At 36.1% G+C, this 23,609-nt stretch overlaps 1 protein-coding gene and 1 long non-coding RNA gene across 2 annotated transcripts in view; one reads left to right on the forward strand and one right to left on the reverse strand.

Annotated features, from left to right (window-relative positions):
• LOC134006306 (butyrophilin-like protein 10) overlaps window positions 1-23,609 on the reverse strand; it is a 49,297-nt gene that overhangs the window by 9,931 nt on the left and 15,757 nt on the right. The gene's annotated exons all lie outside the window — the stretch shown is intronic.
• On the forward strand, window positions 1,733-13,329 carry LOC134005750 (uncharacterized). Its single transcript, XR_009927890.1, has 3 exons — window positions 1,733-1,790; window positions 2,648-2,707; window positions 13,298-13,329. It is a non-coding gene; the product is annotated as an uncharacterized LOC134005750 (long non-coding RNA).

Here is a 23,609-nt window from a genome sequence, read left to right on the forward strand (position 1 = left end):
GTTGTATACTTGAAAGTGTACTTTTGTGAACTTAAAATTACCTTATAAAGGATACTTTTAGAAACTTAAAAATGTTCCAATTTAGTCTGAAGAGGTATTAAATTAGTATACTTTCTAGTACACTACAAGTACATGGTCCATAGTATACTTGCTATACTTATACTTAGACTCAAGCATACTTAATAAAATGAACTTCAAGTATACTACTTTTTGCTAAGGGTAGTCTAAGATTAATAGTCTTAAGAGGAATAATATTGGGTTTTAATACAACTGGAACCCTAACCCTAACTGGAATGTCATTTAGAGCACAACAGGTCCACTTATTTGTTAGAAATAGGCGATTTGATGTCTGCCTCGCCAAGCTCTGCAATGTGCATGCTTACCTACTGACATGGTTTACTGGGATTAGATGCTTGTCTTGCTTTGATGCTGTAAAAAGGGTCTATGGTCTTCATATTACTATCCAGCTAACTGCGGAGCTTTACATGGAGTAAACATAAAATACATTTATCATCAGATTGCTGTAGTGTCACAAAACATTTACCTAAACCTGCTAAGAACCAAGATTTTTGTTTTATTGTTCAACCTACATCCATTCCCACAGCTAAAGGCTTTGTTGAACCCAAAAGAAGTCTCCATAAGGAGGCCTGGTGGCCTAATTTAGGGCGGTTTTCCCCCACTACCTGTAAATGGTTCTGTGGTTTCTAATTTCAGAGTCGGACAGCAATATCCTGTATGAAAATCATTATATGTTTATCATAACATATTTCTTACACAGATGGTTATGTGATCTTGAAGAGTCCTGTTCATCCAGTGAAGGACGGAGATAATGTGACTCTGCGCTGTAAAAGGGAGAATAGTAGCTTTGACAACATAGCTGACTTCTACAAAGATGGTCTTCGCGTCAGGACTAGCTATACAGGAATCTTGACCATCATCAATGTTTCCACATCAGATGAAGGTCTTTACAAATGCAACATCTCTGGAGCTGGAGAATCACCAGAGAGCTGGTTGACTGTCAGAGCTGTCAGAGGTGAGATGTAACAGTGTTTGAAAATAGAGTGTTGCAAGAGAAATTGTATTGTTACTAAATTGTGTTTGCTGGTTCAGATCCATATATAGTGTAAGAATAGTCACAGAAAATATCGGCCACATGTGCTGTTCATATTGACCCTTAACAGTATCCCCTAAAACTTAGTTCCTATATCAAACTACTGAACCACATTTTTCATTCATATATACCTCATCAGTCATTAGAAATGGTTGATTAAAACTTAATGAAGCTTTCAGAGAGCAGCAAAAGTATCTTCTTTAGGTTTTAATGAATTATTGAACATGAAGAAAATGTTTTGAATTATGTTTTTAATATAGTCTAATGGTCAAATTTCCAAAACATCGACAATTAACAAAAATTTTAAAATGTTCCCTTTTCCTTCATTTCTATCTTCTCTGGGTCACTTTAGAAAAGTTGTAAAATTTCAGGTCAAAACAAAGATTCACTGCTCTGGAATGTAAAAATGGGTCACATATGACCTGAACCGTATCTGATATGAAACAAAATTTTTATATTTTATTTTATATTGCAACATAAGTTAAAGTATATGCTCTCTTTATATTTTCAGAATCTTATAATAAGACTTATCATAATGAGACCTCTCCCGAGAGTCACTTCCCGTCATGGATTGCTGTCAGTGGTTCATTTATGGTTCTGCTGCTGCTGTTGGTGGGACTATTTTACTGTTGCAAATACAAATGTACACAAGATACAACCAAAGGAGGCACAAACAGGGGTAAGTGTATTTGATGTTAAACCCACTTCACACACTTTTCTTTCTTCTTTTTTTTAACTGGGGTTTCCTGAGAGTTAAGCATGAGGGGCAAGTTCTAAACCTCAGATTATGTATTTGATCATTTATGTTTGATCTATGAAAGCAAAAATATCATAGGTGTAAAACTAATGTAGTATTGTGAAATTATGTTTAAAAGGTGCCATATTGGCCTCAACTGATGACACCAGGAAATATGAAATCTGAAACAAAGTAAACACAATTGCCAGAGAAAAATGAATGTGCAGTCTTACTCAGTGTTCCTCTAAATCATCTGTGTAGGGCAGAGTGTGGAAGGTAATTATACATCCTGTTTAGCTGCTGTTTTAGCTGAGGTTCAGCTCTTTCACTGGTTAAGCACTCTATCCTACAATGAGGCAGACCAGATGGAGTATATCATGGCTTACACTAATATGTAAAGATCGATTTTAATTACACAAGTACATCAAATATTGTGTGTATAACCCTTTGTTCTTGTCTTAGCTAAATATATGCTACTTCCTGATATAAGAATGTGTTTCCATTATTACGTTTTTCTGATAAAAAGTTAAATGGCTGGTAATTTTTTTTTTTTTTTATCATTTGTTTCACTCTCAGGAGAGGAAAGTGGTGTTAATTCAGACCATGCAACATATGCTGTTATCAGAAAACAAAGAAAAGAGAGAAGTACATAACATTATACTTTTTTTTACATTTCATTTTTATATAACTGGTGTATTAGGTTTTGATTTATATACAATGCTTATGCACAAACAGCTAAGAAATGAAACATAAATACGGCCTTGACAGCAAATAAGAGTCAAATGTTAATTTTTTCACAGGTGCTGATGGTGTGGTTGGTCCAGAAGAGGTGACATATGAAGAAATAACAAAGGAGAGAGGTAGGCTGCAAGGATTAATGTTAAGATCAATATTTTATTTTTGTATGATTCCACTTTTGTATGTCATTTCCACCAAGGTTGCAAATACAAACAAGTAATGTTTTGCACAAAATCACATAAACTGGAGAATGAATGCTTCTGCTTCTTTTTTTTCACATAATGTTTGCTAGCAAAGAAGTTAATCGACAGCTTGTCTGCACTGAAACACATGCAGCCATGAGTGAAAAGGGGCAGAGGTGATATTTGTGATTTGTGGGCTTCCAGGGAGAATTTACCAACAATATCTCTAATTTGGTGATAATTCAAGTGGCAAAGATGAAAAATGAGAAGATGAAAATGAAATTAGTTAATTTCTGGTACTACTGGGCTCACAATAATGAAATGTTTTCAAGCAGCTCATTAGAGGAAGACAGTTTCCTTCCACGTATTTATAGATGCGTGTGAAAAATGTAATTCTCTCAGTTGTAAACCACATGAGAAAACCACAGACAGTGAGAAAGGGCCCCTCAGTAGGTTTATTTAGCCATCTACGTAAAACAAGTTGTGCAGTTTGATCATCACTATGAGATGGAAGGTTTTGACAAAAACTATGTAACATAAAAACAAAGTTTTATATCATTAATACTGAACCAAACACATTGATTAAACTTCAACGTGACTTACAGAATGTAAGAACGGCAGAGCCTCTTAACTCTGTTGATCTTAAAGCTGAGACTGAATGCAATAGTAATTTATAGTTAAGTCATTAACAGTTGAAATCTTGTTTTCCAGGTAAAAATTCTGATAATTCAATTTGTTTCCAAAACAGAACCAAATGTGTCTGGAGCAAATACCAAACCATATTTATCAGAGGAGAACTCCGTATATTCTTTACTGAACCATGGGTAAGACTGCAGCTGATACAGCACCTCTTTATTTTATATTTAATGCCTTATGAGGAATGCCAGTGAAGAACTAACTTGCACTGACCATGTTACAAGCAAAAAGTGAAATAACATTTACCTTTCTAACTGAAGAGACTCCATGACTTTGTAATGATTGTATTTTCTGTGTTTACAGGTCATCGAGTGCAGAGAGATCTGACTGAAGGAAAGAGTCATACAGCCATAGTCAGTGATGTTACAGTAACTCAATACATTTATTTTTTTTCATAGTGTACATTTTAATTTTTTTATATTGTTGTAAAAATTATTTTGATTCAAACGTTTTGCGTCAACACCTGGCCCGAAATCCATCCATTGCAATGTAAATTTGATTGTCTGTTTGGTACTACATTTTTAATGAATAAAGCTGTGATGTATTTTATTTATTTATTTATTTTTGCTTTGTGTTTGTTAAAAACATGCAAACATCAGCAGTACATTTACATTCAGAGCGAATTTTTGCTAAGTTAATACTACACTCAGCTAATGATTTATTTACTTTATCATTGTTTGATCATGTTTGATCTTGTATTTCTCAATCACAGATGACAGGACATAAAATCTAGACATTTCCAGCACTTTGATTGAGTTTAATTTCTCTAAAAAAAAACACAATGGCAAACATCAGACTTTAGTATTGCGTCCTCAGAGTCAAAGAATAAGGTTTTCTTTTTACACTCACAGAGGATTGGTTACGCATTTAATCAAAACCAAAAAAGAAGTAGGTAATACAGGCTGAGAAAAGGTGGACAAAACAAAATTAAACTAAAACTTGGCCAGCTGTGACTTAAGAGGTAGAGCAGGTTTTCCACTAATATGAAGACTGGTGGTTCGATCCCCGGCTCCTCCAGTCCACATGTCGTAGTGTCCTTGGGTAAAATACTGAACCCCAAATTGCTCATGATGATTGTGCCAGCACCCTGTGTGATAGCTAGCACATCAGTGTGTGAATACATGAATGTGGCTGATAGCATAAAAAGCTCTTTGACTGGTTAGAAGAATAGAGATATATGTAAGTGCTGTCCATTTACCATGAGCCAATGTCTATTTTTAAGAGTGAGCGGCTCATTGAAGTGAAACGGTTAAACCACCTTGGTGTCTGTTTGCGTGTCTGAAGACGCTGTTTGCAAGAGCAGAGCTACTGCTGCACATTTAAAATTATCTCACTGTGGTCGACCAACGTGAAACTGTTATGTTGGTTTGAGCTGAAGCAGACTCACTAAGTTTACACATATGTGCAGTAACTTTCCACAAACATAGCGCAGTAACTTTCCATTAACAGACTACACATGGTCCTCACTGACCCACATTTTGGGGCCCAGTCACAGGGGAGACTTCACACCAAATTCAGTAAAATTGTAAATCCACACAAGCCACATAAGCTCACCTAACTCTTACCCATGAATTTGAAAATGCAAATATGTTATTCAGCATATGCATGGTGATTTACCAAGCTTGAAAGTAATGTTGCTGACGGTAACTGTGCCTATAAATAATACCTTTGAAGGGCAGGTATTAACCAGCTGTTACTGTGGAGAGGAGGAGGTGGAGGCACAATGACAGAATACACAGAGAACAAATGTTTTCCACCTGTGTTCAGGGCCGGCCCCTGGCATAAATAAAGTCTGTGTGGTTGTTTAGGGCCACAACCAGGGCCCTAAACAACTGCATAGACTGTTATAGTCACCCAAACTGGGGTGGGGGGGTAACTATATGTTGTACCAGCTCTTCCCACTGCAGTGCAGTTTTACATATAAATGTACTTCCATTACATTTTAGACCTTGCCACGAACTCAGTGTGTAACCGTGTTAACTTAGATACATAGTAGGTAATGCTACGACAAGGATTTGTTATAAGGATCCTTGTCTATTAAGACTTGCGGTCCTTACTAGATTAACGTTGTTATCAATTATATGAATGTGATTAAAAAAAAACTCTTGGTGTCTAAATTTTTCATTTAGAACAGGTGGGATTCATCATGTTTACAAAGGTCATTCACGACTGTTTCCTGGTGATTATCTAAGAAAAAATGTCTATATTCTTGCATCTGGCCCATTGTGAGTAACACACCTCTGTTGTTGTTTCATCAGTATTGCACAAAAATGTACTGGTTTCTCCCGACAGATGGCGACCACAATCATAAACTCCCTCTTGTGGTGAAACTCACTTATTACTTCCACAAAGTACAAAGTACAAAGTACATGTAATTTAATTGCAGCTACAGTAACTACTTGTGTTGGGTGTCTACTTGAGTCTGGTCATTTTATTTGAGAATACATCATCCTCAAAGAGACAAAGATTTCATATTATAGATACCAACATGAGACATGAAAATGTGTAATTGTTTTCGTTTGCAAACATATGTGTTTACTTGAATAATTTTATTCTAATTCTAATTCTAACTCTCTTTCGTGAAACAGCTCTATTTGACCCGAACATTATCGTAAGACTAGTGTCATGGAAATGTGATTTCATATCCAATAAATATAACTTAAATAAAGTGATATTAGTATATTATTACGTTATCAGCTCCAGTTATTATAATGGTGAAGGATTATTTTTTACCAGGCCAATAACATAATAACTTATAACATTATGGGCAAAAAGTTATTACGTTATTGGCTGGTGGTCTTTATATTGTCCATAATTACAAAGTGTATTAGTGTTAGTGCTGTGTCCTATTTAACCAGTCCCTTCACAATCACTAACTGCTTGTCGGAAAAGTTATGATAATTTTAAAAATATGTTTACAAGTAACACTATTGAACGAGTGGCATGACAATCAATAAGTCCAGTTTGAGCTCAATGACTCACTGTCCTAAATGTTTTCCCATGAATAAATTGCAATAAGGGCAACCTTTGTACTTGTCAGCTTTGATAATTGATGACTGCAACTCCAACTCAAATATGTCATATAAGAGGTATAAGTTGAACATTTTGGTACTGACGTCAGGTTGTTTCCTTGTGACATTTGTAATAAAAGTCCCATGAAATGGCTAATGTTCATTGATGTGTCAATGAGCACAATTTTCAATCTTTAGCATAATAAAAGGGATTAAGGCAGACTTGTTTGATTTCATTTTAAGATTATAAAATTCTGTCAAAACTGGTTTATTTTAATGTAATGTTAAATATATAGTCTCACAAGATTACTTGTTTCTATCAAAGTTAATCATTTTGTGCTCAATAGATTTTGGTGAGATAAGGACCAAACTAATAAAACTTAAATGACGGGTTCATAATTGTATATAATATTCTGTCTTAAAACAGAACACTGTAATCATCACAGTAACCATTCATGTCTTTCAATGTGTTTGTTAATGCCAAAGTCTCTCTTTTTGTTATACTTCCACTGCAGCTCAACAGCGGAACACTGTCCGAGGAAACAAAGAGGGAATTTAAAAACAGTTACTGTAATGTCCATAAGCTATGGTCTCTGTGTTGTGGTATGTTTGCACCCCCTGCTGGTAAAAGGATAGCACATCAGCTACACAGTCAGGCATTTATGTTCAGTCAGGATGCGGTCTGTAAACATAACCTGCAAAGTTATTATTCATTACAGTTTTTTTCTGTCCATTTATTGATGTTATTATAAGCATGAAATATCACAGTTATGATGAAGTGGGTGTTTAAAATAAATAAATTCTGACTGTCAGTAAGAAACAGAAGGCAACCAGTGTTAACCCATCGAACCACCCAAACCTCCTTCCTCTGTAGACTTTGTGGCTTTATAACCTTGACACATTTCTTCCTAATTTGCTGTGAAAAAAGATATAACAGCCACTAGAGGGAGCCATCACTTTAGAATAAACAAATGTTGGCAGTCTCCATTTTACAGTGAGCACAGACAAATGGCGCTTTTCCTCTATACAGTTGTAGCACTACTCGGCTCGACTAGACTCGGTACGGTACCAGGAACAAACTTTTCCATTACAAAAAAGTACCTACCCAACGTGGGCGGGGTCGTCATAGCACGGCTCTGCGAAACTGCCGTGACTTCGTTTTATACACGGCACAAAACACATAAACAATGGAGGACATGGAGGCGATGGTGTACTTGCTGCTGTATGAGGCTTTTTGTCACACACAAAGCAAGAGAAGAGAAATGAATCGCTGTAACGCTGTTGTTGGTAGTTAAAAATGCCGGGTTTGATTCTTGTGTGGGACGGCTCATGACTCTTCCAGTGACTCTCTGACCAATCAGTGGCCGGCAGTCTGTTGACGTAACATTTAGTATCGGCTCGGCTCGCTTGGAACCTCACCAGAGCAGGTACTAAAAAAGTACCAGGTACCAGGTACTATCCCTAGTGGAAACACAAAAAAAACCGAGTCGAGTCGAGTCGAGTCGTGCTGGAACTGTGTAGTGGAAAAGCGCCAACACTCTCCTCCTTCAGCAATTGAAAATAAGAATGAAAACATTTTTTTCTGGAGAGGAGGTTTGATAAAAGCAGCATGTGCTCTACAAAGAATATTTTTCAGATTAATATAATACTGTTGCAAAGTAATCATTAAGTACATATAATATTAAATACACCAAGTGAGACTAGTTCCTTGTTACATGAGTTTATAGTTATGTGGTAAGCTGTTAAGTTTTCCAATGACCCTATAGTGGCCATTATCATGTATGAATAGAAAAGTAAAGTCCTATTCGTCCCCTCAGGTTTTTCACTCTGCACTGAAAGACTGTGGTTTCAAACTTAGTTCTGTCTTAGTTCTACAAATAAATGTGTGAAGCTAACAAACAGGAAGAGGAGGGTCTCACCTATATTTCACTTCATGTGAATTTCAGTCTGCTGCGCAGACAGTCAGCAGCAAGGCATCATGGACGTTACAGCTCTCTGCATCAGACTGTGTGAGTACTGACTCTGTTTCTCTGTTTTCTGTGTGAGATTCCAAAACAGAGAAATATACAAGCTGAATTTGGCGGCTATTAAAACAATTAGGTCGCATGATATGACATAAATCCATATGTAAATTGATAATTTGTCTGATACAGCTCTCTTGCTTTTTCTCTCCAGTGATTCATGTGTTGATGTTGCTGGTAGCTCAAGTTCACAACAGTTTTTGCATTCAAAATGACGGTAAGCTGCAGATATTTTAATTAAGGGAATTGTTTGTAAATTAAATATTCAGTGTACAGACACCATATCCTCATTAATAATATGATTAATAGTGCAACATTTTGAAATTTTGATTTAAATACACTTTCTAACATAAGCTGTAAAAGGCTAGGGTAAGGGTTAGCCTAACACAATGTTAACCATCTTCTACCGATCTTTTAGTAACTATTATATTTTTATTAAATTTCATTTTTATGAATGATGCACTGACTGGTGAGCACTTTAAATTTCAATGTACTTGTGACAATGACAATAAAGGATATATCTATCTATCCATGGACTAGCCACTCTCACTTGCAGAGCATCAAACTGAAATTTCAATGTGTTTGTTTAACTAATGAGGATGTGGCTGTTAGGCTGACCCACATAGAGGTAAAGCAGTTTTAATAGTTTAATTGATCACTTAAAACACTGTTGAAACAAAAGAGGCTGTGGGGTATAATGTTCAATGTTGTACATGTAGAATAATGTCAAGGCCACAATGCCAATAACTAGTAATTCAACAAAATGCTGATAAAAATATCATCACCCATGTGGCTCTCAGTGAGGTCAAATTGTGTGTATTACATGCATTTATTACATTTTTAGCACCAGCAGACTTTGTGAAGTCAATCTCTTTCTTTCTCTGTTTTAGGTGCAGCTTTTCTTCGTATTGATCCAGACAGACTGCAGTTTTTTGAATATGAGTCGATCTCTATAAACTGTGAGTTTGATCGTTTGACTGGAGGGAAAGTAATGAGGTCACTCAAGGAAATAAAGCAAACACATACTTCTAACTGGGTGACATCAGCAGGATCTGGCACCATTAAATCTGCATTTGCATCAGACAGTGGAGAATACTGGTGTGAGGATGGAGACGGACAGAGAAGTAGAGTTGTCAACATCAGTGTTACCGGTATGTTCAACAACTAGTTTGTTTTAGAGAGAAAATCTGCTTGATAAATCTTACATAGCAGCAAATAGCTGAATGCTTTGGTCAAAATCAAGTAATTGTTTGTGAGATAGTATCTTACATAGCAGATATAGCATATCACTGTAATTATTCCAAAAGAGAAATAATATTGAGCGTGAAGTTTGCCAAAAAAAACAAAAACACATCTAAAATCTATTATATATCATGATCTATCATAATAAATGTGTTTCTTACACATTGATCAGATGGTTCTGTGATCTTGGAGATTCCTGCTCTTCCAGTGAAGGAGGGAGGCGATGTGAGTCTGCCCTGTAAAAAGAAGAAAAGTAGCTCTGGACTCGCATCTGATTTCTATAAAGATGGTCTGTACATCAGGACTGAGTACAAAGGAATCTTGACCATCAACAATGTTTCCACATCAGATGAAGGCTTTTATAAATGCATCATGCCTGTAGCTGGAGAATCAGCGGAGAGCTTGCTGACTGTCAGAGCTTTCAGAGGTGAGATGAATTGTGCTGTTACTAAATTATATTTGCTGGTTCAGATCGATACATTGTGTAAGAATAGTCACAGAAAATATTGGTCCAACAAAGTTTTCATATTCTAACCCCCCACAGAATCCCTTTTTAGTTAGTTTCTACATCAAATTACTTGTTACAAATTATTGTTTATTGTTGTTTAAATTACAAATGACATGTTTTATATCATTATATACCTCATCATAAGTCATTAATAAATTGGTGATTAATACTTAATGAAGCTTTCAGACAGCAACAGCATCGTCTTTAGGTTCTATACAATGCATTTATGGAAAAATAAACAATATCACTGTGTTAAGCTCTCTCATTACTGAAAACAGAAGACAGCACCAGCCAAAATAATTTTAATGAATTACTGAATATGAAGAAAATGTTATGAATTGTGTGTGTTTTTTTTTGTTTTTTTTTAATTTAGTCTAAGAGTAAAATTTCTAAAACACCCTCAATAAACAAAAAATGTAAAATGTTCCTTTTTTTCTCCATTTGTATCTACTCTTTAAAAAAATTGTAAAAAACAAATATGTCTAGGCAGCGTTTACTGCTCTCAAAAGTAAAAATGGGTCAAATTTGACCTGAACAGTACATATATATGAGATTTTTATAATGCCCCTTGCATAAAAACATAACACTGCAACATAAGTTAAAGTATATACTCTCTTTGCATTTACAGAATCTTATAATGAGACTTATCTTAATGAGACTTCTCATAATGAGACTTCTCTTAATGAGACTTCTCATAATGAGACTTCTCATAATGAGACTTCTCTTAATGAGACTTCTCATAATGAGACTTCTCATAATGAGGCTTCTCCCATAAGTCCATCTTCTGAGGTGCCACCGTGGACTGCTGTCAGAGGTTTATGTATGGCTCTGCTGCTGCTGTTGGTTGGACTATTTTACTGTTGCAAATACAAATTTACACTAGATACAGCTGAGGAAGGCACAAACAGAGGTAAGTGTATTTGATTTTACACCCACCTCACACTTTTTTTTTTACTGAGATAAGCATGAGGGGCGACTTCTACACCTCAGATTATTCATTAGATCATTTATGTTTGATCTATGGAAGCAGCACTATCATAGGTGTCAAACTAATGTAGCGTTGTGAAGTTATGTTTAAAAGGTGTCATATTGGCCTCAACTCATGACACCAGGAAATCTGAAATCTGAAATAAATTCCAGTAAACGCAATTGCTGGAGAAAAATGAATGTGAAGTCTTGCTAAGTGTACCTTGATCATATTCTACTATTACTTTCTTGCCAGCAAACATAAAACCTCTCGAGTGTGTGTATAACCCTTTGTTCTTGTCTTAGCTGAATACACGCTACTTCCTGATATAAGAATTTGTTTTTCTGATTGAAAAGGTAAATGTAATTTTACAGTTTGTTTCACTCTCAGGAGAGGAAAGTGTTGTTAATTCAGGTTTTTGGTTTTCACAGGTGATGACAGTGTGGTTGGTCCAGAAGAGGTTACATATGAAAATGTAACAAAGGAAAGAGGTAGGCTTGAAGGATAAATGTCAAATTAATTTTTACTTAACTGGTGTAATATTTTTAGTTATTGGTATTATTTAGTTTTAAGTAACATTTTAAGTTATATACAATGCTTCTTATTCAAGAGCAAAACAGCTAAGAAATGAAAGATAAATACGGCCTTGACAAAAAATGATCAATGTTAATTTTTTTGTTTTCACAGGTGATGACAGTGTGGTTGGTCCAGAAGAGGATACGTATGAAAATGTAACAAAGGAGAGAGGTAGGCTGCAAGGATTCATTTTCAAAAATCAAAATTTTTGTTGTTCGTGATCCTACTTTTGTACGTGACTTTCCATCAAGATTACAGATACAAACAAAAACAAAGTGATGTTTTGCACAAAGTCAAATTATCTGTTGGAGAATGAATACTTCTGCTTTTTTTTTTACATAATATTTGGTATTAAAGAAGCTAATCGACAGCTTGTCTACATGAAACACATGCAGCCATAAGTGAAAAGTGGTAGAGGTGATGTTTGTGATTTGTTGGCTTCCAGTAAGACTTCACCATTAATCATTGAAGAAATTTAAATGATGTCAAATGCTACATGTGCAGAACACAGTACGAGTAATACCTCTATTTTGGCGATAATTGAGGTAGAAAAGATGAAAAATTAGAAGATAAAATTAAATGTGTTCATTTCTGGTACTACTGGGCTCACAATAATGAAATGTTTTCAAGCAGCTCATCAGAGCAAGACAATTTCCTTCCATGTATTTATAGATGCATGTGAATATGCAATTCTCTCAGTTGTAAACCACGTGAGAAAACCACAGACAAACAGCAAGGGCCCCTCAGGTTTATTTAGCCATGTATGTAAAATAAGATGTTTAGTTTGATAGTCAAAAACCATTTAACATAAAACACTTGCAGTTGCACTGAATGAATTAAGTAAGATTCAGGTTCTGAGTGAATATATGATCACAGCTTTGATCCTATAGGTCTATATGTCCTGAGGAAGGCTCATGTTAACTACATTAAGGGGTCTGGTGGTCACCAGGCTCTTAACCTGTGTTAGTTAGGTAAAGGTAGGACATGTTTAGTGTTAGTTGATCATTTATGGTTCAAGACTCCTCTTTCTTGTGTCCAGGGGGATGTGTGACCCTTATGTGACATGACTTGGGTAATTAATAAGCATAAATGCAAATGTATTTCTTTGTGTGATTGACATGTTTGACCAATCATAGATCATTTCTTTGTTCCTTTAGAAACTATAATACACTAGGGTTGTTTTTTGCTTGTTGAGATGAGCTGATGTCACTTTGTATGTATGCTGTGTAATTATTGTACAATACTATTTGTTTAATCTTCAACCCAGCAGTGTTTTTTTAATTATTTCATCTTTGTTATTTCAAACTTTGTTGTATCGATAATGATACAACAAAGTTTTATATCATTAATACACTGATTAAACCCCAACATGATGATCCTCAAAACCCTTAATTCTGTTTATCTTAAAGCGAAAGCTGAATGCAATAGTTATATATAGTTAAGTTATATTCAGTTGAAATCTTGTTTTCCAGGTAATAACTCTGATAATTTAATTTGTTTCCTTAACAGAACCAAATGTGTCTGGAGCAGATACCCAACAGGTATGAAATCTGGGTAAGACTGCAGCTGATACAACAACTCTTTCTTTTTATATTTACTGTATTTAAAGTCTGTGTAAAGTAAGAATAAATATGTGTTCTGAGACATACCACAGAAAAGTGTGTTGTTAACCACCCTGCCAAATGTGAATGATTAAAAAAATCGCCGAAAATATATGAAATTAGGCTTCAAAGTTGTGTAAAAACCAGCCTTTTTCTCTGTTCCCAAACGCTGTGGGCATGCCCCGCGGAGTTCGCTGAAACCCCGCCCCCTACCAAGTGTCACCTGTCAATCAAAGTCACCACCTCTACCAGAAACATGGAGGCTAGGTCTGAGACCTTTCTGTTGCTAACTCAGCTGCTAGCTCGGTGGCTAACTTGGCGGCTAGCGCGGCAGCTAACTCAGCTAACTGGCTAACTGTAGTAGTAGTTTTGTTATAATCTTCTTGAGCCTGCAGGAATAGCTCAGGGCTTCTGCCCTTTTCTATTCATCGGAGGTGGAGCGTGGTGGGCGGTAGGAGGGGCAGGACTCTGGCAGAGGGAGGGCGCATGTGGCACAAGGCATTAAAAGTAGTAGTAGTGTGCGCTGAATGTATTTATACCTCTACAGCAGCAGGGGCGGGTTTACGTAATGCGGCAGTGATTTTCAGACCCTCCCATTAAATCCAGACACAGAAATCTTGAAAACACAGTTTGTGAAGCTTAGCTCCACAATTCAAATCTAAATGGTTGAAATGCTTTTTACACCTTTTTTAGAAATACATTTATGACCTATTTAATGTGTTTAGAAGAAAATGTCTGAATTCCCTTTACACGGTCTTTAATGGAATTTCTAAGGACTGCCAGTTAAGAACTAGCTTGCACTGACCATGTTACGAGCAAAAAGTAACCTCTGTCACTGAAGAGATTGAAAATATCTTCATAGCAGTGTCCACCAATATCCAAGAAATAGGGGCCTTAGATACAGCTGCTGTGAGGTCTAAACAAAGTGTAAGATTCAGTGTTTTTACACATTTATTGTTCTACTTCTGGGTCTAGAGGTAAAACTTAGGGAATCACTGTTGTCTCAGCTGAGGTCCAGAAGAGCCCCAGGGGTCACCAGATGTTCGGGCAGAGATATTCCATGAAAGCAGCGTTTCATTTATTCAAAGATCGTTTGACAAAAGTCGAACAATATTTGAGCCTTTTGATGATTTTACTCTTTATTGTAATAGGGTAAATATAACACTTATGTTCGTCATAAAGACAATGATAAGGTGAGAACAGACTAAAACTAATTTGAAGACACTCATGTCCCCCTTACAAGCTGCACGATGAAGGATATCTCAATTTTATAGGTAAAACATTTGCAAATATATAATTACATTTGACATATTAACATATATAAACTTGATACATTTCTTAGGTAAAACTGTGACATCACACTGTGTCCCATAGAGTAATCCTTCTGCTTACTGAAAGTCATCACTTTATAAATAACTACTTTGAGGTTGACGTGTGTGCAGGTTCACTTTCAGCACAGCTTTAACAGTAATTATTCTATATAGTAATAATTCTAAGATGCTTGATGAATACAGACCTAACTGGCGAAAAGTCTTAAAAGAGAAGTTATGTCAGTCCCTGAGTGAACCATTGTTTTTTAAATTAAATAATAATAACATAATTTCTTTGTGTGAAGATCTTTTAGTCTCTATGATTTGGTAGTAATTATATTTCCTGTGTGTTTACAGGTCAACGAAAGCAGAGACACCTGACTGAAGGAAAGAGTCATACAGCCATAGTCAGTAATGTTACTCAATACGTTTGTATTTTTTCATAGTTTACTTTTTTTCCCACAATGTTGTAAAAATTATTTTGATTAAAATGTTTTGTGTAAACACATGGCCCCTAAATCCATCCATTGCAATGTAAATTTGTTTGTCAGTTTGGTACTACCTTTTTAATGAATAAAGCTGTGATGCAAAGACTTATTTTATTTATTTATTTTTGCTTTTTGTTTAATAAAGACATACAAATAGCAGCAGTTCATTTACATTCAGAGCGTATTTACTGCTAAGTTAATACTACACTCAGCTAATGATTTATTTAGTTTGTGAGTCCTTCTCATTGTTTGATCAGATATTTCTCAAACACAGATGACATTTTCAGCAGTTTAATTGATTTCATTTCTCTTAAAAGAAACCCCCCAAAAACCCAAAAACAATAGTATAGTATTGCCTCCTCAGAGTCAAGAATAAGGTCTTCTTTTTACACTGCATTATGGAAAATATAAAAAACTGTGATTTAGTCAAGACCAAAGAAGAAATATGAATGTGACAAAGTTGGAGCTTTTAGGAAAAGTTCAGCAAAAAACACCAAACACTGTGTCTTTGTATCATATCATAACTCCAATTTAGTAAGTTTTATGTAAAGCTCTGCTGATGTTCTATCACCTTTGTGATGAGCTGATGGAGTATATACTTTACCTTGCTTTTACTTTGTTGTCTTAAAAACAGTGGCGGCTGGTGACAAAAATGTTTGGGGTGGCGCAGTTTGATGGTTGGTGGTCCTAGAATTAGTGTCAAACAATCCGTAGGACCACTTCATACCGCAGCACAAAAATGAAAATAAGAAAGGAAAACCAATCTAAAAACAACACAAAACACTATAATGTCCCCTGGTTTGTCCCAGTATGGTATCTCAGACCCACAGAGAGGAATAAAAACACATTATTAGACATAATAAATTCATATTTCACTCAGGTCACCTAAAGCAGAGTTACCAATAAGGTAATAGGCTTAAAATGAGACACCACCTATATTTTAGTTGTGTCTTCAGTCCTGATTACACTGTAATCTGTTAGTTGTTGCAATACCTAAACAGGACAATAGATGGCACATTAAGCACTATACACTGCTGTGATTAAGCATAACTTACTTGATTTCTTATTTTAATAATGAACTGTACCCCAAATCAACTGTAATAGTCAAAACTACTTTTAAACATAATCTATCATTTCTTATCCTGCATTTATGCATTTTAATCTTTTACACTTTATTTATATTTATGTATTTTATAAAGTCTTTTTAACCCTTTACAATATTAATAAGAGGAATGCAGCTACTACCTGATCTTTTATATGTCCTGTTGGAGCTGCTGTATGCAGCCACTGACTGAATCTATGTTCCTCTTCTGAGCTTGGCATAGCGGAGGTCCAAATGTGGCCACATGCGGTGAAACAGCTGCAGACAGAGCTCAGCTATGCTAAGCCTGCTAGAAAAATTAGCTTCATGCTATGTTCTTGATGGCTGCAGCTTTCTGTTTGCATTTTTCAGAGAGATGTTTTAGGTCTCGTTCCCCTGTCATGTTCACAACGTTTCAGTGCTGACACTTTGTAACAGCAAACAGATAAAGCAATAAAAGGAATAACTCACACACATCCAGATAGCCAGCTCAGTTTATCATAACAGCAGCGGGAGAAGCTCGTCCTCCATCACCTGCTGCTGGAGCTGTAAACCCGGTCCGTCCAAACTGCTTCATCCTCTTTTCTCTTCTAGTTAAAGTCTTGTGAAATTATGTTTTTGTAGATAAAATTACCAAATAATCATCTTTAATTTCCGTGGCAATTCGCTGCTAATAAAAGTGGGCGTGTCCGTGGGAAAAGCCTCAGGTCATGTGCTTGTCATTAGGCCGGCACCCTGCACACAGGAAGTACATATAGAAATATTATTTGGAATCGATTTATAATGAATGATGACAGGTGCTGACAGACTAACAGGTTTATTTTAGAAGCAAATTCTTTTTTATTTCATAATGATTTAGTATTATCGAATTAATTTATATTGAATATGTTTAAGCAGATTTTCTCAAGATATTTGGAGGGGGCGGTGCCCCAGCGCCCCGCATTGTCTTGTCGCCACTGCTTAAACACAGAAACGGGGGAACAAAGTATGCTGTTTAAAAATCGTGTCGATTTAATTTTGGCATTTTGGACTACATATACTAATACTAAAAGCCTGTCAACACTCATATCTAATAATAAGTGGCAGTGTACAATTTAAAGTAGTTGAGCTGGAGATGTTTAAACAGGGACGATGTTGTTTATCATCATCAGTCTACATTTGAGGTGTTTGATGATGACTGAATAGGTAGCTCAAGTTTTCCACTAATCTGAAGACTGGTGGTTTTTTCCTCCAGTCCACATTGCAAAGTGTCCTTGGCCAAGATACTGAAACCAAAATTGCTCATGATGGTTGTGCTAGCACCCTGCGTGATTGCTAGTACATCAGTGTGTGAATACATGAATGTGTATTGCTGTCCATTTAACATGAGCCAAAGTTTATTTTTAAGAGTGAGCGTTCATTGAAGTGAGACAATTAAACCACATCGCTGTCTGTTTGCGTGTCTGAGGACGTCGTTCACAAGAGCAGAGCTGCTGTTGCACATTTAAAATAAACTCACTGTGGTCGACAATCAACATGAGACTGTTATGTTGGTTTGAGCTGAAGCAGACAAACTAAGTTTACACACACATATAGTTCAGTAACTTTCCATTAACAGACACATGGTCTTCACTGACCCTCATTTTGGGGCCCAGTCACAGGGGAGACTTCAAACCAAATTCAGTAAAATTGTAAATCCACACAAGCCACATAAGTTCACCTAACTTTGACCCATGAATTTGCTGATTTTCACTTTCGGTTCTGTGTTCTTTCCTTCCACTTTTATCGCTGTATCTCTTTAGACCAGAATTCCTCAGGATGAAGTTTTACATATTGCGTCTTTCAAATGTTCAAATGTGTAATACGCGCTGTCCATTTAATAAGTTTGCCATAATGAATATGCAACATGGGACGTTTTTACCACAGTGTGCAAAATATAGGGAGGACAAATTGCAAATATGTTATTTAGCATATGCATGGTGATTTACCAAAACTTTAAAGTAATTTTAGTGATGTAACTGTGACTATAAATAATACCTTTGAAGGGCAGGTATTAACCAGCTGTTACTGTGGAGAGGAGGAGACGGAGGCACAACGACAGAATACACAGAGAACCGATGTTTTCCAACTGTGTTCAGGGCCAGCCCCTGGCATTAACAGTCTATGCCAGGGGTCGGCAATGTTGGCACGCCGCAGCACAGTCATTGGCACACTGGAGAAAGCAGTACCCTCTCAGCAGCTTTTAAAATCACCTGTTAACCATGGCACCTGCTCTATGTGTGGCCTGTCTTCTTTTCCCACAGCGCTGTGTGACCGCAGTCCCGCACACACCTCCCTCTGAGGGACACAGTATAGAACTAAATGCCGACGACAGCATAGAGTCTCTGAACATAAATATGCAATAAAAACAAAAAAATGACAACTACCCAATGTCATTTTAAAGACAAACACAACAGCGATGCCTCCATCCTCAGGGCTGTAGGTATTGATCATGTACCACAAACTATAATGGGAGGCAATAAACTTAGACAACTTAACAAATGAGAGAGTTTTTGGATCTTCAAGTTAAAAGAAACCCTTTATCCGGGTCTCAATGATGATTTAGAATATTGCCATTTTCTGTGAAGACAAGCATTTATTGTTTTCCATTAGTTACTTGTATGTTTGATTTTCTTCTTCTATAGTGATTCCTACTCCCCTGGTGAGATACGAGGCCCCCTGCTGTCGACCTGTATTTTGTTTTGTGGTAACCCTGTGTAGTTTTGGCTTCCTTTGTCTGAGTCTGCCACTGGCTAATTGTTGATTGTCCATTGTTGTTAGATGTCACATGTTTTTTAACATGTTGCAGAGTCATTGTTCACTTCCTGACGAAGGCTCCTTAGCCAAAACGTGTAGAAGTACAGTTTTTAACATGTCCTGCCCTTAAAATAAAGGTATTTTATTTTTTCCAAGATAAGAGCCTTGGTGTTTTCCTATTTTCATAATGCTTTGGGTGTTTAAAATAAATCAATTCTGACAGTAAGAAACAGAAGGAAAACCGTGTTGTCCCATGTCAACCCTGCACTGTGTTGACCCATCTAACCACCCAAACCTCCTTTCTCTGTACAATTTGTGGCTTTATAACCATGACACATTTCTCCCTACTTTGCTGTGAAAAAAAGATACATCAACCACTAGAGGGAGCCATCACTTTATAATAAACAAATGTTGAATTGGGGCCAATGGCAGTCTCCATTTTACAGCGAGCACAGATAAACTGTCCTCCTTAAGCAACTGAAAATAAGAATAAAAAGATTTTTTGTGGAGGGGAGCTTTGGTTTGATAAAAGCAGCATGTGCTCTACAAAGAATATTCTTCAGAATAATTAAATACTGTGGCAAAGTAATAATTAATAATAAGTACAAGCTGAGTTATGTAGTCTAGTTCCTATGTGGTAAGATGTTAAGTTGTCCGATGACCCTTCAGTGGCCATTATCATGTATGAATACAAAAATAAAGTCCTATACGTCCCCTCAGGTTTTCAAACTGCACTGACTGTGGTTTCAAACTTAGTTGTATCTTAGCTTCTCGCATTTATTTGTAGATCTAACAAACAGGAAGAGGACGGTCTCACCTATACTTCACTTCATGTGTATTTCAGTCTGATACTCAGACAGTCAGCAGCAAGACATCATGGACGCTACAGCTCTCTGCATCAGACTGTGTGAGTACTGACTCTGTTTCTCTGTTTCTGTGTGAGATTCCAAAACAGAGAAATATATAAGCTGAATTTGGTGGCTATTAAAACAATTATGTTACATGATATGACATAAATCCAGATGTATATTGATAAATTGGCTGATACAGCTCTCTTGCTTTGTCTCTCCAGTGATTCATGTGTTGATGTGGCTGGTAGCACAAGTTCACAACAGTTATTGCATTCAAAATGACGGTAAGCTGCAGATATTTCAATTAAGGGAATTGTTTGTTAATTAAATATTCAGTGTACAAACACCATATCCTCATTAATTATATGATTAATAGTGCAACATTTTGAAATTTTGATTTAAATACACTTTTTAACATAAGCTTTAAAAGGCTAGGGTAAGGATTAGATTGTCAGATCACAGATTGTTAACCATGGACTGGCCACTCTCACTTGCAGAGCATCAAACTGAAATTTCAATGTATATGTTTAACTAATGAGGATGTGGCTGTTAGGCTGGCCCACATAGAGGTAAAGCAGTTTTAATAGTTTGGTTTGATCACTTAAAACACTGCATGTTTGAAACAAAAGAGGTTGTAGGGTATAATGTTGAGAGCTTCTTCCGATTCTGCCCACATCCTCAATCCAGAATACCAACTGTTACCATCTGGCAAACGTTACAGAACCCCCATATGCAAGTTTAACAGATTTAAGTATTCATGTATCCCAAACTCCATTAGAATAATAAATGAGACTTTGTAAATAGTGTGAGGTATGCATTATTGTCTGCTATGATTAGTGTAATCCCCTTACTGTTACCTTGTATGGAAATGTGTGGGAATGTGCAATATGTGTACTGGCTGTAAAGCAACAGGTAGCATTGTATCATTTATTATTCTGCAAATGTGCAATTCTGTCATTTATGTTGTATTATTGTTGTGCAAATGTGCAACTTTACTTTTACTTTACTGTCTCAGCACTTAGAGTCCAAGACAAATTTCCATTTGGGGACAATAAAGTATATGTCTATCTTTCTATCTATGTTCAATGATGTACATGTAGAATAATGTCAAGGCCACAATGCAAATAAATAGTTAATTTAACAAGACGTCTATAAAAATATATTATGTGTGTATTACATGAATTTATTGCTGTTTCAGCACCAGCAGAGTTTAAGAAGTCAATCTCTTTCTTTCTCTGTTTTAGATGCAGCTTTTCTTCATATTGTTCCAGACAGACTGCAGTTTTTTCAATATGAGTCGATCTCTATAAACTGTGAGTTTGATCGTTTGACTGAATGGAAAGTGGTGAGGTCACTCAAGGAAATAAAGCAAGCACATACTTCTAACTGGGTGACATCAGCAGGATCTGGCACCATTGAACCTGCATTTGAATCAGACAGTGGAGAATACTGGTGTGAGGATGGAGATGGACGGAGAAGCAGAGCTGTCAACATCAGTGTTACCGGTATGTTCAACAACCAGTTTGTTTTAGAGAGAAAATCTGCTTGATAAATCTTTGTGATTATACAAATAGCTAAATGCTTTGGTGAAAATCAAGCAATTGGTGGTGAGATAGTATCTTACATAGCAGATATCGCATAATACTGTAATTATTCCAAAAGAGAAATAATATTGTGCATGAATAAAGTTTCCCCCCCCCAAAAAAAAACACATCTGAAATCTATTATATATCATGATCAATCATAATAAATGTGTTTAACATAAAATATTTCTTACACATTGATCAGATGGTTCTGTGATCTTGGAGAGTCCTGCTCTTCCAGTGAAGGAGGGAGGCGATGTGAGTCTGCCCTGTAAAAAGAAGAAAAGTAGCTTTGGACTCGCATCTGATTTCTATAAAGACGGTCTTCACATCAGGACTGAGTACAAAGGAATCTTGACCATCAACAATGTTTCCACATCAAATGAAGGCTTTTATAAATGCATCATCCCTGGAACTGGAGAATCAGCGGAGAGCTGGCTGGCTGTCAGAGGTGAGACGTAACAGTGTTTGAAAACCAAGTGTCTAGAGGAAGGCTAGAGGAATTGTATTGTCACTAAATTGTGTTTGCTGGTTCAGCACCTTATATAGTGTAAGAATAGTCACAGAAAATATTGGTATTGGTAATATTCTGACCCTTCACAGTATCCCTTAATTAGTGTCAACTACTGAACCATACATTTCATCATTATATACCTCATCAGTCATTAATAAATGGGTGATTAATACTTAGTGAAGCTTTCAGACAGCAGCAACAGCATCTTCTTCTTCTTTATATGTTTATGGGGAAATACTATCTTTCACTGTGTTAAGGTCTTGTGTTACTGAAAGACCCTACCAGCCATAATGAATGTTTATGAATACAAAAAATACGTTGTGAATTCATACAGAAATATATAGTCAAAGGGTCAAAATGTTAACACATCTCAACAGAAAAAAATTGAAAATGTACCTTTTTTTCTCCATTTATATCTATTCTTATTTTTATCTTCAGGATAAGCTGTTAAAATTTCATTCTAAAACAAAAATGTCTAGACAGCGTTTACTGCTCTCAAAAGTAAAACATTTGACCTGAACAGTATCTGAGGGTTAAATATATGAGATTTTTATATTGCCCCTTGCATAAAAACATAACACTGCAACATAAGTTAAATTATATGCTCTCTTTATATTTTCAGAATCTCTTAATGAGACTTCTCTTAATGAAATTTCTCAAAATGAGACTTCTCCAAAAGAGACTTCTCCAAAAGAGACTTCTCTTAATGAGACTTCTCTTAATGAGACTTCTCTTAATGAGACTTCTCTTAATGAGACTTCTCATAATGACACTTCTCTTAATGAGACTTCTCTTAATGAGACTTCTCTTAATGAGACTTCTCATAAAGAGACTTCTCTTAATGAGACTTCTCATAATGAGACTTCTCTTAATGAGACTTCTCTTAATGAAACTTCTCATAATGAGACTTCTCTTAATGAGACTTCTCTTAATGAGACTTCTCATAATGAGACTTCTCCCATAAGTACCTTTTCTAATGGCTTCAACCTGTGGATTGCTGTCAGTGGTTCATGTGTGGCTCTTCTGCTGCTGTTGGTGGGACTATTTTACTGTTGCAAAAACAAATGTACACAAGATACACGAGGCACAGACAGAGGTAAGTGTATTTGAAGTTAAACCTACTTAACACAATTGTTCAGTTTTTTTGACTGAGGTTTCCAGTCTGAGAGTTAAGCTTGAGGGGCGAGTTCTACACCTCAGATTATTTATTAGATAACTTATGTATGATCTATGAATCCTTCTATTATTGGGTTTCATTTTTATTTCTCAAATTGCATGTTTTGATATTTTTTATTTCCATTTCTTTCTGTTCAATGTTTGTTTTATGTCAAGCACATTGAGTTGCCATTGTGTATGAAATTGTCAGGGCCCGGTTGTGTTGTGGTGTATTTTGTAAGTTTGGTTTTTGTCTTGTCTGCTTCCTGTTTTATTTTGGTGTGTTTTCCCATGTCTTGTCTAGCTTCCTCCATGTGTTACACCTGTGCCTCGTTATTATCCAGGGTATATATGTGGTGTGCTCTTTTCTTTCTGTGCCAGATCGTCTTGTCAGTTTCTTGTCAGAGTTCCAGAATTCAAATATCAATATATCTTCTAGTGTTATCGACCAGTTTTGCCTTTT

The sequence above is a fragment of the Scomber scombrus genome, chromosome 23 (genome assembly GCF_963691925.1).
Source record: "Scomber scombrus chromosome 23, fScoSco1.1, whole genome shotgun sequence".
Lineage (NCBI taxonomy): Eukaryota > Metazoa > Chordata > Actinopteri > Scombriformes > Scombridae > Scomber > Scomber scombrus.